This window comes from Macrotis lagotis, chromosome X (assembly GCF_037893015.1).
Source record: "Macrotis lagotis isolate mMagLag1 chromosome X, bilby.v1.9.chrom.fasta, whole genome shotgun sequence".
Taxonomy (NCBI): Eukaryota; Metazoa; Chordata; class Mammalia; order Peramelemorphia; family Peramelidae; genus Macrotis; species Macrotis lagotis.
In genome coordinates, this window is record NC_133666.1 from 30702156 (window position 1) to 30717848 (window position 15693).

The window sequence follows — 15693 nt, forward strand, 5'->3', positions numbered from 1 at the left end:
ATGATCCCATGAAAGACTAGTTGAAAGGAGGGAGAGATTGGTGGCAGGAAGATCTATTGAGAATTAATAGCCTGAATAGGAAGGGACAGAGGAGGCAAATATTGACAGAAGAAAAATTTCAAATAGGATTTGGTAATTCAAGTAACAGGAGAAATAAGGGGAAAAGTGCCTTCTTGGTATTCCTCTCACTAGACACTCCATTACCTGATTCTGGGTATTTTCATATTCTGTCCCTCATCCTTAGAAGGCTCTCCTTCCTCCTCTCCTCTTCCTGGGCTCCCTAGTTTCCTTCTTTCAGAGTTCAGCTATTGGGATAAAAACTCTCTTTTTTTTAAATTTAAATTTATTTTTTTATTAAAGATATTTGAGTTTTACATTTTTCCCCCAATCTTGCTTCCCTCCCCCCTCCCCCCCCCAGAATGCACTCTGTTAGTCTTTACTTTGTTTCCATGTTGTACCTTGATCCAAATTGGGTGTGATGAAAGAGAAATCATATCCTTAAAGAGAAGTCTAAGAGGTAACAAGATCAGACAATAAGATAACTGGTTTTTTTCCCTAAGTTAAAGGGAATACTCCTTGTACTTTGTTCAAACTCCACATCTTATCTGGATACAGATGGCACTCTCCTTTGCAGACAGCCCAAAATTGTTTCCGATTGTTGCACTGATGGAATGAGCAAGTCCTTCAAGCTTGAACATCACTCCCATGTTGCTGTTAGGGTGTACAGTGTTTTTCTGGTTCTGCTCATCTCACTCAGCATCAGTTCATGCAAATCCCTCCAGGTTTCCCTGAAATCCCATCCCTCCTGGTTTCTAATAGAACAGTAGTGTTCCCTGACATACATATACCACAGTTTGCTAAGCCATCCCCCTATTGAAGGACATTCACTGGATTTCCAATTCTTTGCCACCACAAACAGGGCTGCTATGAATATTTTTGTACAAGTAATGTTTTTACCCTTTTTCCTCATCTCTTCAGGGTATAGACCCAGTAGTGGTATTGCTAGGTCAAAGGAAAACCTCTCTCTTTGATAAAAATTGCTTGGAAAATTGGAAGTTAGTATGGAAGAAACTTAGATTAGACCAACACCTCACACCCTTTACCAAGATAAGATCCAAATGGATCTTATTAAAAACAAAATTATAAGCAAACTAGAAGATCAAGGACTAGTTTACCTGTCAGATGTATGGAAAGGGGAGCAGTTTGTGACTAAGGAAGAGATGGAGAACATCACCAAAAGCAAACTAGATGATTTTAATTACTTTAAGTTAAAAAACTTTTGCACAGATAAAACCACTGTAACCAAGATCAAAAGAAATGTAGTAAACTGGGAAACAAGCTTTACAACTAATGTTTCTGACAAAGGACTCATTTCTAAAATATACAAAGAACTGAGTCAAATGGAAAAAAAGCTATTCCCCAATTAACAAATGGTCAAGGGATATGCAAAGACAATTTACAGATGAGGAGATCAAAGCTATCCATAGTCATATGAAAAATTGCTCTAAATCAATACTTATTAGAGAAATGCAAATAAAAGCATCTCTGAAATATCACCTCACACCTCTCAGACTGGTCAATATGACCAGAAAGTGTAATGATCAATGTTGGAAGGGATGTGGGAAATCTGGGACACTAATACTTTGTTGGTGGAGCTGTGAACTCATCCAACCTTTCTGGAGAGCAGTCTGGAACATACCCCTTGATCTAGCAATACCACTACTGGGTCTATACCCTGAAGAGATGAGGAAAAAGGGTAAAAACATCACTTGTAAAAAATATTCATAGCAGCCCTGTTTGTGGTGGCAAAGAATTGGAAATCAAGTGAATGTCCTTCAATTGGGGGATGGCTTAACAAACTGTGGTATATGTATGTCATGGAACACTACTGTTCTATTAGAAACCAGGAGGGATGGGAATTCAGGGAAGCATGGAGGGATTTGCATAAACGGATGCTGAGTGAGATGAGCAGAACCAGAAAAACATTGTACACCCTAACAGCAACATGGGAGTGATGATCAACCTTGATGGACTTGCTCGTTCAAACAGTACAACAATCAGGGACAACCTGGGGCTGTCTGCAATGGAAAATATCATCTGTATCCAGAGAAAGAACTGTGGAGTGTGAAGAGAGACCAAGGACTGTTTGTTTTTAGGTTTGGTTTTTTTCCCCCAAGGCAAATGGGGTTAAGTGGCTTGCCCAAGGCCACACAGCTAGGTAATTAAATGTCTGAGGTCAAATTTGAACTCAGGTACTCCTGACTCCAGGGCCAGTGCTCTATCCACTGCGCCACCTAGCCACCCCAAGACCAAGGACTATTTCCTTTAATCTAGAAAAAAACATAAGTTATTGTCTGATCTTGCTATCTCTTATACTTTTATGTTTCTTCCTTAAGGATATGATTTCTCTCTCATCACATTCAATTTAGATTGATGTATACCATGGAAACAATGTAAAGACTGGCAAATTGCCTTCTGTGGGGGGTGGGGGGGAGGGAAGTAAGATTAGGGGAAAAATTGTAAAACTCAAAATAAATAAAATCTTAAAAAAAACTTTTCCTGGGGCAGCTAGGTGGCACAGTGTTAAGATAACCGCCCCAAGTAGAAATTTTTGTTTGTTTGTTTTGTTTTTACTTTTTGCAAGGCAATGGGGTTAAATGGCTTGCCCAAGGCCACACAGCTAGGGAATTATTATTAAGTGTCTGAGGCTGGATTTGAATTCAGGTCCTCCTGACTCCAGGGCCGGTGCTGTATCCACTGTGCCAGCTAGCTGTCCCCCAAGTGAAATTTTGAAAACAAAGCATGTATAGGAGATTCATTATGGAATCAGAGAACTATGAAAAGCCCAGTATTTTGTGAAGGATATAAAGGCTAGGACACACAAGTAATCCCAGAGCCATTACTAGAAATTTAGTTCCTGAGACAGGTAAGTGGGAAGAACTAAGACCATAAATTCAGCTGCTGGGAAAGGAAAACAGTAAGTCTCTAAATACCACCTAAGCTGTTGGACCAGTGGGGACGTAAGGAAGGTCATATGTTCAGAGAGAGCTGTTAGTATTTATACAACACTTACTAGGTACAAAGTACTATGCTAAGCAGTAGTATTTTCAGTATCCTTTAAATTTCCCATCCTGACTATGCTCAAAGGACAATAAAACTGTGCAAACCCTTTGAACTAGCATTACTAAGTCTATATCCCAAAGAAATCATAAAAAGGGGGGAAAGACCCACATGTACAAAAACATTTATAGCAGCTCTTTTTTGTAGTGACAAAAAATTGGAAATTGAGGGGATGCCCATCCATTGGGGAATGACTGAACAAATTTCAGTATATGTATGTGATGAAACACTATTGTTCTATAAGAAATTATGAGCAGGCAGATTTCAGATAAGCCTGGAAAGACTTGCATAAACTGTTGCTGAGTGAAATGAGCAGAACCAGAGAGCATTGCATACATTAACAGCAACACTGTGTGATAATCAAACATGATGAACTTAGTTCTTCTCAACAAACAGTACAATAATCAAAGACGATTCTAAAGGATTTGTGATGGAAAATACCATCTACATGTTGAGAAAGAACTATGGAGTCTGAATGTAGACCAAAGCATAATGTTCAATTTTATGTTCTTTCTCATGTTTTTTTCCCCTTAGTTCTAATTCTTCTTTCACAACATGACCAATATGGAAATATGCAAAATACAATTCTATATGTATAACCTATACCAGATTGTTTGCTGCCATGAGCAGAGGGGAAGGAAGGGAGGGGAGTAAGAACATGTGGAATTCAAAAGTTTGCAAAAGGATGAATGTTGAACCCTATCTTTTCATGTAATTGGAAAAAATAAAAGAAAATAAAAATAAACAAATTTCTCATCCTGGGACAAAGTCCTAATGGTCCCACCCTAGTTATAGTTTTGAGTAAACTCAATTATAAATCTTCAAAGGGAGTTCATAAAGTGGAATCAGATGTCAAAGGAAATTATTGAAACATTCCCACTTCCCTCCTTTCCTGAAAACTCAGAAGACAGAATATTTGACTTAAAAGAATTAGAACCCGTGGGATTTTTTTTAAATGAGCACACATGTCCTGAACACATCAGGAAATACTTCTTTACAAAGACTTGTTTTGAATGCTCCTGGTGAGTAACACATGGTAGTGAGGACCTTCAAAGGCATGGCTTATATGTAATTAAGATCCACTTCAGTCTTTGTGCTTCTGCATACAAATCCTACAACTGGGTCTGTGTTTTGCACACTGCCAGAAAAGGAAGCTAGGAAAAAACTAAGATTTCCACTAGGATGTGGACAAAGATAAATGTGCCCTGTTCGAGTTAAAAGTCTTGCAACTCTTTGAATATTATTCAAATATTATTCAAATATTTGAATATTATTCAAAGTAAAGCTGTAACTTCCATTCTTCATCATTGGGAAGGCTTCACAAAAGGTGACAGGGAAAGTATGGTGAAAAATACCTTTAAATAAACTTTTTTTTTGTTTTTTGTTTTTGCAAGGCAATGGGGTTAAGTGACTTGCCCAAGGTCACACAGCTAGGCAATTACCCACCTAGTTGCCCCCTAAATAAACTTTTAAGAACAAATTTTGTTGGTGCAGGTTGGGAGAACACAGAGATCCCATGAAACTGACCCTGAGACAGAAAATGAGACTATTAAACTCTGCAGTGGAGGGGAGGAGGGTGTTCGCCTGGGATTGGCAGCCAGGAAATGGAAGCCTTCATCTGAACTTAATAACTTTTTGCTGTTGTTTAGTTTTCCCTAACTCTTTGTGACCCCATTTGAGATTTTCTTGGCAAAAATATTGGAGTGATTTGCCATTGCCTTCTTCAGTTCATTTTACATATGAGGAAAGTTGAGAGGTTATGCCACTGTCTTTCCAAGTATGGGACCAGGAACCTAGGGGTCAAGAACTCTCCTGATGGAGGATCACATGGGTGAAAGCATGTCTGGTTCTACCATATGCCTTTGTCATTACCAGCTCCTAGATGATAGAATCTACTTCCCTGTGAGTCTTGGTCTGTTCCTAGATGGGCTTCATTTTCATAAGCTTTCCAGGAAAAAAAGGGAAAGGGGGCAGAAGGGTCTTGGCTTCTAGTCCAAAAGGGTTGTTTTCCCCATCTGTTCCAAACCCACAATACTAAGAGCCAACCAATCAATCTTTGGGATAATCCCTGTCCCTGGAATTTAATAGGACATATTCTTAGCCCTTTCAATAGTCATGTTCACACCCTCTAAAGGAGAAGCCTTCTCTGGTCCGAAACAAAGACTCGCTTCAGTGTATATATATATATATATATATATATATATATATATATATATATATGTCTGACAACTTTTCATGCCAGTTAGATACTAACTGGCTACAAGTTAGGTAACAGTGACAAGTTTAGCAGTTTCCTATTTTTTTCTGAGTCTACATGAAGTTTGAACAGATAAGGATGGCACTATTGTAACTTCCAGCAGTGTTTCCCTTTCATCTTTATCCTTTCCTCTAAGTTCATCATGATGACCTTTGCTCTAATTAGTCACTGGTCGGACTGTATACTAAAAATGATTCTTGTGACACTGAAGCCAACCCATGGTGCTGCGGATTTCAAGCACTAGGCACAATCTTTTCCTTGCAGATTTTCCAAAACCATCAATTGATTTGACTTAGAAAATGACTCTTTTCAGCAACCTGATTTATCCTATTGATGGATCACCAAGAGTAATACATAAAGAAGTTTGTAGAATTGGTGGCAATCCAATATATTTCTGTATGACCAGAGAAAAGAGCAGACTCACATGAATGTTGGAAGCTGCAGGTGCAAACATAAAATAACTAGTTGCTACAAGTGAGCTGATGAACTTTGTAAAGCAAAAGTTCCCTAATTTCTCAGAAATACTTCCTTCTATTTTTACTTGACAAATTGGGCCCAGATCCCCAGAAGATGGCTTCATATACCTGTGGACATCTGGATGTACAGCCAAGAGCCCTGGAGGATTCACATTGATAGAAAGACAGGAAAAATTATATGGGAGAGGTTCAACTTATGACAAGGAATTCATACTCAACTGGATAAATATCCCCCAAACCTTTCAACAAACAAAACAAGATATTTCTGTCAAATCAACATCAAGGTCTGAAAGAATCTGATTCTGAAGGTTTGGATAACTTGATTGTGTTTTTTATAATGTTAATAAATGCTTTATTAGGAAATGATTTGGGTAGACATAAACTTTATCAATGTTAAAAATTTAAATAATATTTCCCCTCATAACAAGATAATGTTGTCAATTAGGAGAAATAATATTAATCTTGACAGCAAAAGACCTGAATTTAATGGTATAAAAGGAATTCTAAGAATGAAATCCAAAAAGTTTTGGTTTCTTAAAAAAAAACCCTTAAAAATATTTAAATTCAATGATACAAGTATAAAGTATGCTCCAAAAAATATTTGTTGAATGAATGTTTTAAGTTTCCAGTATCACTTAAACTAATTTGACCAAGCTATGCATTTTTGGTCATGAATATAGAAAAATTATTATATATACACATATTATTTATGAAGATACAGTATATTTTAAATGAAAACAGAAAAACATGAATCATATTAATATTGATGTGACATAATATCATAAATACAAAATGAAAGCTATACTTGCAGCACATTTCCATTTTAACTCAAGATAATTTCTTTGCAATTAAAATGACTAATTTAGAAGCTTATACAAATCTTACATTCCTATTTTTAAAACTATATTCTTTAGAAGTTTTAATTGCGGGGCAGTTAGATGGTGCAGTGGATAGAGCACCAGCCCTGGGGTCAGGACTACCTGGGTTCAAATCCGGCCTCAGACACTTAATAATCACCTAGCTGTGTGGCCTTGGGCAAGCCACTTAACCCCATTTGCCTTACAAAAAAAACTTTAAAAAGAGGTTTTAATTGCACAGTTAACTTTATTGAAGTTAATCAATTAATAAAAATCAAGTACCAAAATTTAAAAATGCTTGAAATGTTTTCTTCTTATTCCAGTTCTATTGTTTAATACAGACAAGTATTTTTCATTTTATGGCAAACCATATAATGGAATTTCAAGCTTTAATTAGGATACAAACATATTCTATATTACCTTAAGATTCAAATTTATAACAATCCCTAGCAGATCAAATAGAGTTGTAGTACATTCACTGTGTAGGAGTGGAGAAGAAGCCCTGTAGGTGATGCCTTCGCTACTCATCATTGGTTTCTGAGTCAATGGACGACTTATGAAGCTGGTCTCTAGTCGATGGGACTTTTGAACCAAGGGATGAACTCTACCTTGTAGATACATCTTTAATCTGTGCTTCTCTACACTTTAATTCACTTTGTTTTTTTCCTATTGTGTAGAAAAGTCACATCAGCCTTTGAGAATATGGTTACAGTGCAACAAAATTCCATCAAGCCAACTCATAATGCAACTCTTCCAAGAACTGAGAATACCTATTATTTATAACATAATTTTGCCCTTAAGATTTTGTGCAAAAACACCTGAATCTACTTCCAAAAAGAAAGAAGGTTCTATTTTTGGCAACTTGAATTCATATCAAGGGATAACTTGATTTTCACCAAAAAGGATACTTTCTTCAAAGATGTGGATTCTTGTTTATATTTTTGACAACTACTGGATGAGAGAGAAGTTTTGTCTGACTTCAGAGGAATTTGCTATTTTTTTTTAGTTTTGCAAGGCAATGGGGTTAGGTGACTTGCCCAAGGCCACACAGCTAGGTGATTATTAAGTGTCTGAGGCCGGATTTGAGCTCAGGTCCTCCTGACCCCAGGGTCGGTGCTCTATCCACTGCACCACCTAGTTGCCCCTATTTTTTTTTTTATAGAGGTAGAAACGCTTTGACAAATACCTTCACTGTGAGTAGTGGTTCCTGGGTATGAAGCCATGTCAAATCAGCTAGATGGCACAGTGGACAGAGCACTGACCTTGTATTCAGATTCTGGAGTTAGAATCTGGCCTCAGACACTTGCCACTCACTAGCTATGGGCCCTTGGGTAAGTCACTTAACTCTGATTGCCCAGGGCTATCTCCAGTCATTCTGATTCATATCAGACCACTGGACCCAGATGGCTCTGGAAGAGAGAGTGAGACTGGTGACTTAGCACAGCATCCCCTCACCCAAATCCAATTCACTTGCTTGTCATGGCATCACCTTTCTGATGCTATGGTCTTCTTAAAAAAATGAAGGACAAACATTATTATTATTTGGTGAACAGAAAGCAACACATTCTCATTCCTAGTGGCTTCCTGAGGAAGAGTTTTATTTGAAAGAATATGCAAAAGATATACAAGCACAGATGCTTCTACATGACTCAAAGAAAAATATCTTAATGCATAGGTGAAGATACCTATCCCATTCCCTCCATGGAATTGAAGGAGCCTTCTCTGCAGGGGCAGAAGCAGAAGCAGGAGCTAAAACTGATTCCTAAGAAAGTGATTGGCAAATTATCAACAAGATTGAGGTCATTGATGGCACCTGAGGTCATCAAAGAACAACTTATAAATTGCTGGATGCAAAGTTTGCCAAGTCAAAGAACCCCAATAAATTGAAGGAATATATAGGCCTTAATGGAAAATTCTAGGTTATTATACTTTTATCATCCACACTGCATGACTGGGAGAAAAACCCTAAAAGCAGTTTTGGATGTGGAGATGTGATAAGATAAGGGGACAGTGTTCTTGTGACACTGACCTTCTAGGAGGCCAGAAGCAAAAAAATGTTATGGGCCTGCCCCTATGATGCTCATTCACTGAATAAAAAACAACAGACACAACTGCATTGATGGAGGGGGGAATTGATGGATTCATATCTTTATGAAGTATCTCCACTGAACTGAGTCAAATACTTTTTTCTCTAGAGAACTGTATCTAACTAGAAAGTTGGTTAATCTTGTCAGTAGGTCATTCCTCATTCTACTCAGGTGTGGAAGAAAGTAAAAAAGTCTCTTATTTTCTTCTTTTCCTTCCATAAAAGTTAATTCCCTTCAAAAGCTTTGAACATCTAACTTCTCTAAACACACTCCACAAGTTTAAGTAGAGTGACAGAGAAAAAAGTGTCGAGGCTACAAGGATTATCTGAGTATCTGGAAGAAATGAAAAAAGGTATTAAATATGGATTGGTAAAAGTAATGACAGTCAAGGAAGGAAAAATAACAAAGAGAATCCATAGCCTAGAAAAGATGGTGGTACGCTATGGGAAAGCAGGCACATTAATATGCCATTGGTGGAGCTATGAAAAAATCAGTTTTGGAACTATGTTCCCAAAGTCATTAAATTGTATTTACCTATTTGCTCAGGCATATCAATACCAGATCTATAATCCAAAGAGATCAATGAAAGAAAAATGGAACCCATTTATGTGAAAATATAGCAGCTCATTGAAGGGGCACAGAACTGGAAACAAAAAAGAATAGCTACTATGGTATATAAATGGAATATTCTTGCACCACAAGAAATAAGTAAATGGGTAGTTTCATAGAAACTTGGAAAGACTTAAATTAACTGGTACAAAGTGAAGTGAAAACAGTAGAACAATATATACAATGACATTAACGTTATAAATAAAAACATCTTTGAAAGATTTGAGAATTCTCATCAATGCAATGACGAATATGATTCCAAAGGACTGATGAGGCAGTTGATGAGGCAGTGTGCTATTCACCTCTTGATTGAGAGAGAAAGAAGACAAAATTTTGGATTATGATCCAATGTTGAAATTTGTTTTTCGTTGTCTGCATATTTATTATAAGCATTTTTTCTTTTCTTTTTTTTGTGGAGGGGAGAGAGGCAGAATGAGAATGGGAAGAAGATGGATAGAGATAGGGTAATGGAAAAAGGATCATTTTAAGGCACATTTTAAAACAGAAGAGAACAGAAAGGTCAAAAAGAATCCTAGTCAAGTAAGACAGCTTTGAAAACTACAGGTTGAATTTATTACATATTTGTAGACACATTCAATTTAGACCAATGTATAGCAGGGGAACAATGTAAAGACTATCATACTGCCTTTTGTGGGGGGTGAGGGGAGGGAAGCAAGATTAGGGGGAAAATTGTAAAATTCACAAATAAATAAATAATTTCATATTTGTAGGTCATAAAAAACTCTGAGGATTCTCATCCCAACTCTCCCTCACACTGATGATTCAAGTCTCCCCCCACCCCCCAGGATGGAGACATGTTTTCCCTCAGGATTCAAGGGGTATTGCTCAGGAGTTGGTTGTGCCTTTCTAATGGCAGCAGCTCAAGGGCTTTCTCTTAAGATTATCTGTTGAGAATCACCTTAGTCAGCCAGACTTAAGAAGAAAGAGATATTTACTAAAGGGGTATGGTAAAAAAGTTTGTACAAGGCATTTCCCCAAAAGTCTGTGACTCTCCCACCAGTATATATATATAGAGAGAGAGAGTCTAGGGAAAGATGGGCTCAGATCTAGAAAACATGTGTGGCAAATGTGTAACTCACAGCTGCTGGATACTGAAAGTCCTTTTCTCCCCTTCGTGAGATACTCAAAAAATTCTCCCTAGATCTGTACCATTTTCTTTCCTGGGCTCCTGGTGGAACCATGGACTCCCAAGGCAGACACTGCCATCAGCTGACCTATGGTTGCCCCTAGTATACTGATGAGAAGATAGGAAATGCAGCATCCTCCACATGCTTCAGAACTCTCAAGAGCCTCCTCCAGTCAAAGGAATGTGGGGAGGAGACCTAGGCCAAGAATGAAGCTGAGGCCTCTCCTGTCCTCCAGGCAATTCTTCCTCTGGGGGGTTTACTGGAATGCCACCTTTGCTCCAATCTCTCTGATTACTCCTTAACTCCATAATTTACAGATGACCCGTAGGATATGACCAATTTTCCTCAGCCCCCCTGAACTCTCTTCCTGTGCAATGTCACTCTTGTTCCAATTTGCTTTTTGAATTTAGCCTAAAGTCTATGATTGATTGGTTGATTTTAGAATCAGTCTATGGCTGAGATTGATTATTTTTACTAAGTTAAAGTACTAGGGCATTATATCACTTATTTTAACTCCAATGGGGTCACTTAATTGAGCAAATCAATCAACCTCCCTCTTCCATATTTAAAAAGTAAAGCAAACAATACATAATTGAAAGCCACAGCTTCAAGGACAGGCCTCTTTTTTCTGTTCTATGCTATAAATGAAAACATCCTTTTCTGAAATGTCTTTAGTTTAAAAAAAATATTTTATTTTAAAAGGAGAAAAGACTTGAAACAAGTAGCAGTGATAACTACTTCCCTGAGAGGGTGAAACCTAAAACCATCAAAATGTAAAGCATTTGGCATGACTGTTAAATAGATATTTTACATTTCACTATGGTTCTGTGCTGTCCAAACTTTCAAATAGAGATCTTATAAGCCAGGCCAGGACTTGAGCAACCCTTTTTGATAGTATAGTCGTCTCCTCCAATGTAGAAATTCTTCTTTCTGCCAGTCAGCTCTGATTAATGGATCCAAACTCTCCAAACCTCTCAAACTCATGAGGTTACCTCCAAGATTGAACAAGTCCTGCCTTTTATTTTGCCTTTCTTTTTATCCTCAGCACTTGGTGGGGTACTTAATAAATACTTGCTGGTCACCTACAATCAAAGAAAAATGAACAAAGCAAGGGAGGTGGTCAGAGGCCCAGGTTCAAGCTCCCTTCCTCTAGCTTCCTCTGAATTGGAGCAGTCACATACAATAGCCTCTCTTGGTTGACCATTCTGGGAAGAGAAAGAAGAGAGAAAGGTTCACTGAGTCTAAAGTTTTCCTGCTGAACTGCTAATTAGGAAACTCGCACTGTTCCCAAAGTACCCAAGTCCTTTAGCTCTGCCTGGAAGAAGGAGGATTGCCCTGTGAATGAGCCATGGCCCCTGTTTACAAAGATTTTATCTGAACTTGCAACTCCCTCAACATCTATCACATAGAAGGTATATAATATATTTTTAATGAATTCATGAATGACTAGGAGAAATAAATACCCCAAGGTATTTAGACTCACTCCCAAACCCAAACAGGCTTTGATCCCCACTGATTTTTACCATGTGCATCTCAGTTCTGTTGAATTGGAAAAGACATAAAAGAAAATTTTCAACTGCCTCACAGTCCAGACTCAAGGGATTTGTTTGTCAGAGACAGAGGTGTAAAAGAGGTAGTAGGGGGCAGCTAGGTGACATAGTGGATAGAGCACCAGCCCTAGAGTCAGGAGGACCTGAGTTCAAATCCAACCTCAGACACTTAATCGCCTAGCTGTGTGACCTTGGGCAAGTCACTTAACCCCATTGCCTTAAAATAAATAAAATTAAAAAAAGAAAGCGGTAGCAGGATAATTTGACTTAACAATTTCAAGTCTAATAGTGCTCTGCTCAACTCTGTTCCCTTTCCTCCTGTCCCCATCTATCAGGCAGGAAGGTAGTTGTGCAATTGTAATTATTGGTTTCCAACCCTTTCTCACCCACTTTCTATGACCCTGTGGGCCTACTCCCATATCTTTCTTGGCCACCTGCTAGGGATTTGAGCCAGTGCATCCCACCCCCCCCCCCACCCCCCAATCAGCAGCTTTGAAGAGGTGAGCCTCATCTGTAATGCTGACTCAGGCTGGGTCCTGTTTCCAAGCTTGCAGGGTCTAAAAATATCCAAACTGCAGTTTCAACAGTTGGCAGGTGGCCAGGCTATTTTTGGCCCTGCATAAAGGTGGGGATCAGGAACCCATAGATTTAATTAAGGTCAGGGGACTGGGGTCAAGGGTCCCAACCATAAGATAGTTTCAAGCACGAGCCTTCATGCCTTGCCTTGAAATCAATTCTCTAAACATAGATTTAGAAATGGTTAGGTCATCTTATCCAACCTCATTTTACAGAGAAGGAAGCTGGGACTCTGAGACATTAAGAGACTTACCCAAGGCCACACATGGGACCATAGCTTTAGAGCTGAAAGGGACCTCAGAGGCCATCTCATCCACCCCTCTCATTTTGTAGAGGAAAAAACAGGCTGTGGAGGGGAAAGGACTTGCCCAGAACCACACTACTAGTAAGTGTTCAAGAAAGGATTAAAAATCCAGGTTTTTCTGCTATCGAAGCCAACATTTAGACCACGACACCATGCTGCTTCCCAAGCAATGTAAGCCTATACCTAGATGCTTATGTAGTTTTACTTAAAAGGAAGGGGGATTCTTGAGATGTGATATTCTCTTAAACTCTAGGAAAATGAATTATAGGACAGTCTTGGGGCATTAAGGTTTCTTCAAGATACTGCCAGCATATGTAGTGGTGATTTGCATCTTTTTCACCCAAGTGAAAGGGAGGGACAGGGAAACTGAAAATTCAGGTGGGTTTCCTTAGCTTTTTGACCAGAAGGGAATCTTTATAGGGTCATAGATTTACAGCTAGATGAGGCCTTAGGGATAATCTAGTACCATCCCCTCATTTTACAGAATTATCAGTTACATGAAGGAAGGACCTCAGTTTGGGAAAATTGAGCAACTGGAGATCATCCAGAGGAGGATAACCAGGAAGGAGAAGGGCCTTGACTCTCTTCCAGATGAAAATTGGTTAAAGGAATTTTAGGGGAAATTTTGGGGGGGGAGGTAACTATAGAAGAGGGATGAAATTTGTTCTGTTTGATCGTAGAGGGCAGAACCTGGAGCAATTGGTGGTCTAGGGAGGGAGATTTAGATTTGCTAACAAAAGAAGGAAAAGAAGTGAATACTAATACAGGTGTTCAAGTAGAGTCAATAAACTTTGGTTTGCTATGTGTAGAAATTGAGTGAACTGCACTGCCTCTACCTTGTGATTCATTCCCAGAGCTAGCTCAGTTCCCTTTCTATTCAGTTATGCTTTAGTTCAATTCTGTCTCGTGAGAAAATTGTATTCATTTGGAGAAATGGTCAGAAAGCTCTATTGCATTGTGCAAACCCAGGCCTATATGACTGCAAAGCTGGACCATCTCTACCTGCTGCTTAGAGACCCTTAACTAAGGACCTTGGCTATGCTGAGCAGAAACTGGGTCAGATCTCAATATTGATGCTAAGTTTTTCCACAGTTATACATCTCAGGCAACCCATGTGTCTTATCTGAAAACTAGCCTTGGACTGGTCAATCAGTTACTGTTTCCAGGTTCCTTTGATTATTTACAGTCACTTTGGATGAGTGGGGCATCTCTTCGTCTGATTTCAGGAAATTATTTCTGTTTGTGCTCGCCGTCGGAACTTGAAAAGTCCCTAATTTTCCTCCAATTAGAAATCAGATGAGCTAAATTTGGATCCTGGTTTGTACCCTGTTAATTGTTTTCTTTTAATTAATTGGTCTCCTTTGGTTATTTTTCATGCATCTTCCTCTGTCTTTGGGGGTCTATTGAAAAAGCTGAGGAAGACCTGGTCCTAATTTGTTAGGCAATTGACATACATTGCTTAATGAATAGATATGCTCAGAAGCTTGGACCTCTGTTTCCTTAGCTATTTCACTCTCACTCACCACAATGTGCCAAAAATGTGCTAAACACTAAGAATACATAGAAAATCAAAAGACAGGTCCCAAACTAATGGATCACTTTTGAAGGATGTTGTAATATGGATTTCTTTTCAAGTGTGGGTCAGATTAAATGACCTTTGACCTCCCTTGTAATCAGAAATCCTTTGATTGTGTCTGAGTCTCAACTACCTTTTGTTTTGTTTTTATGTTTTGCCAGGCAGTGGGGTTAAGGGGCTTGCCCAAGGTCACACAACTAGGTAATTATTAAGTGTCTGAGGTCAGATTTGAACTCAGGTTCTCCTGACTCCAGGGCTGATGCTCTAACCACTGTGCCACCTAGCTGCCCCCATTTTACCTACCTTTTAAATTCTCCCCAGCACCTACAATAGTCCCTTGCACACAACATCCTCAGTGTTTGCTATTGAATGAATGTAGCTAACAATTATTTGGCACCCTAAAATACTTTTCATATGTTCTTTCTTTTGATCATCAAAATGACCTTGTGAGGTAGGTATTATTTTATTATTACCTTTCTTACAGGTGCTAAGTGTTTGAGGCAGTATTTGAACTCAGTTCTTCCTGTCTCCAGCTCCAGCAGACTATCCACTATGTTTCTTGGCTGTCTTTAATAAATAAATAAAATCCAACCTGGGAGTTGAATCTCAGACAATAAAGGCTTGGTGGAACTATGTGAGGCCCTTGAATTTGGAGCTTTTCCAACTTAGATTCCTTGAAGGCCCTCAGACAGGGCCTTTTGGATTGACTCCAAGGACATTGTTTGGTAGGAACATAGAATTCTTTTTTTTAAAATTTTATTTATTTAAGGCAATGGGGTTGAGTGACTTGCTAGAGCAAGTGCACATAGCTAGGCAATTATTAAATGTCAGAGGCTGGATTTGAACTCAAGTCATCCTGACTCCAGGGCCAGTGCTCTTATTCACTGTGCCACCTAGCTGCCCCAGAACATAGAATTATTTTTTTAAATTTTATTTATTTATTTTAAATTTTACAATTTTTCCCCAATATCTCCCCCCCCACACAGAAGGCAGTCTGTTAGTCTTACATTGTTTCCATGGTATACATTGATCTAAGCTGAATGTGATGAGAGAGAAATTATATCCTTAAGGAAGAAAAATAAAGTATAGGAGATAGCAAAATTACACAATAAGATAAGTTTTTTCCTAAATTG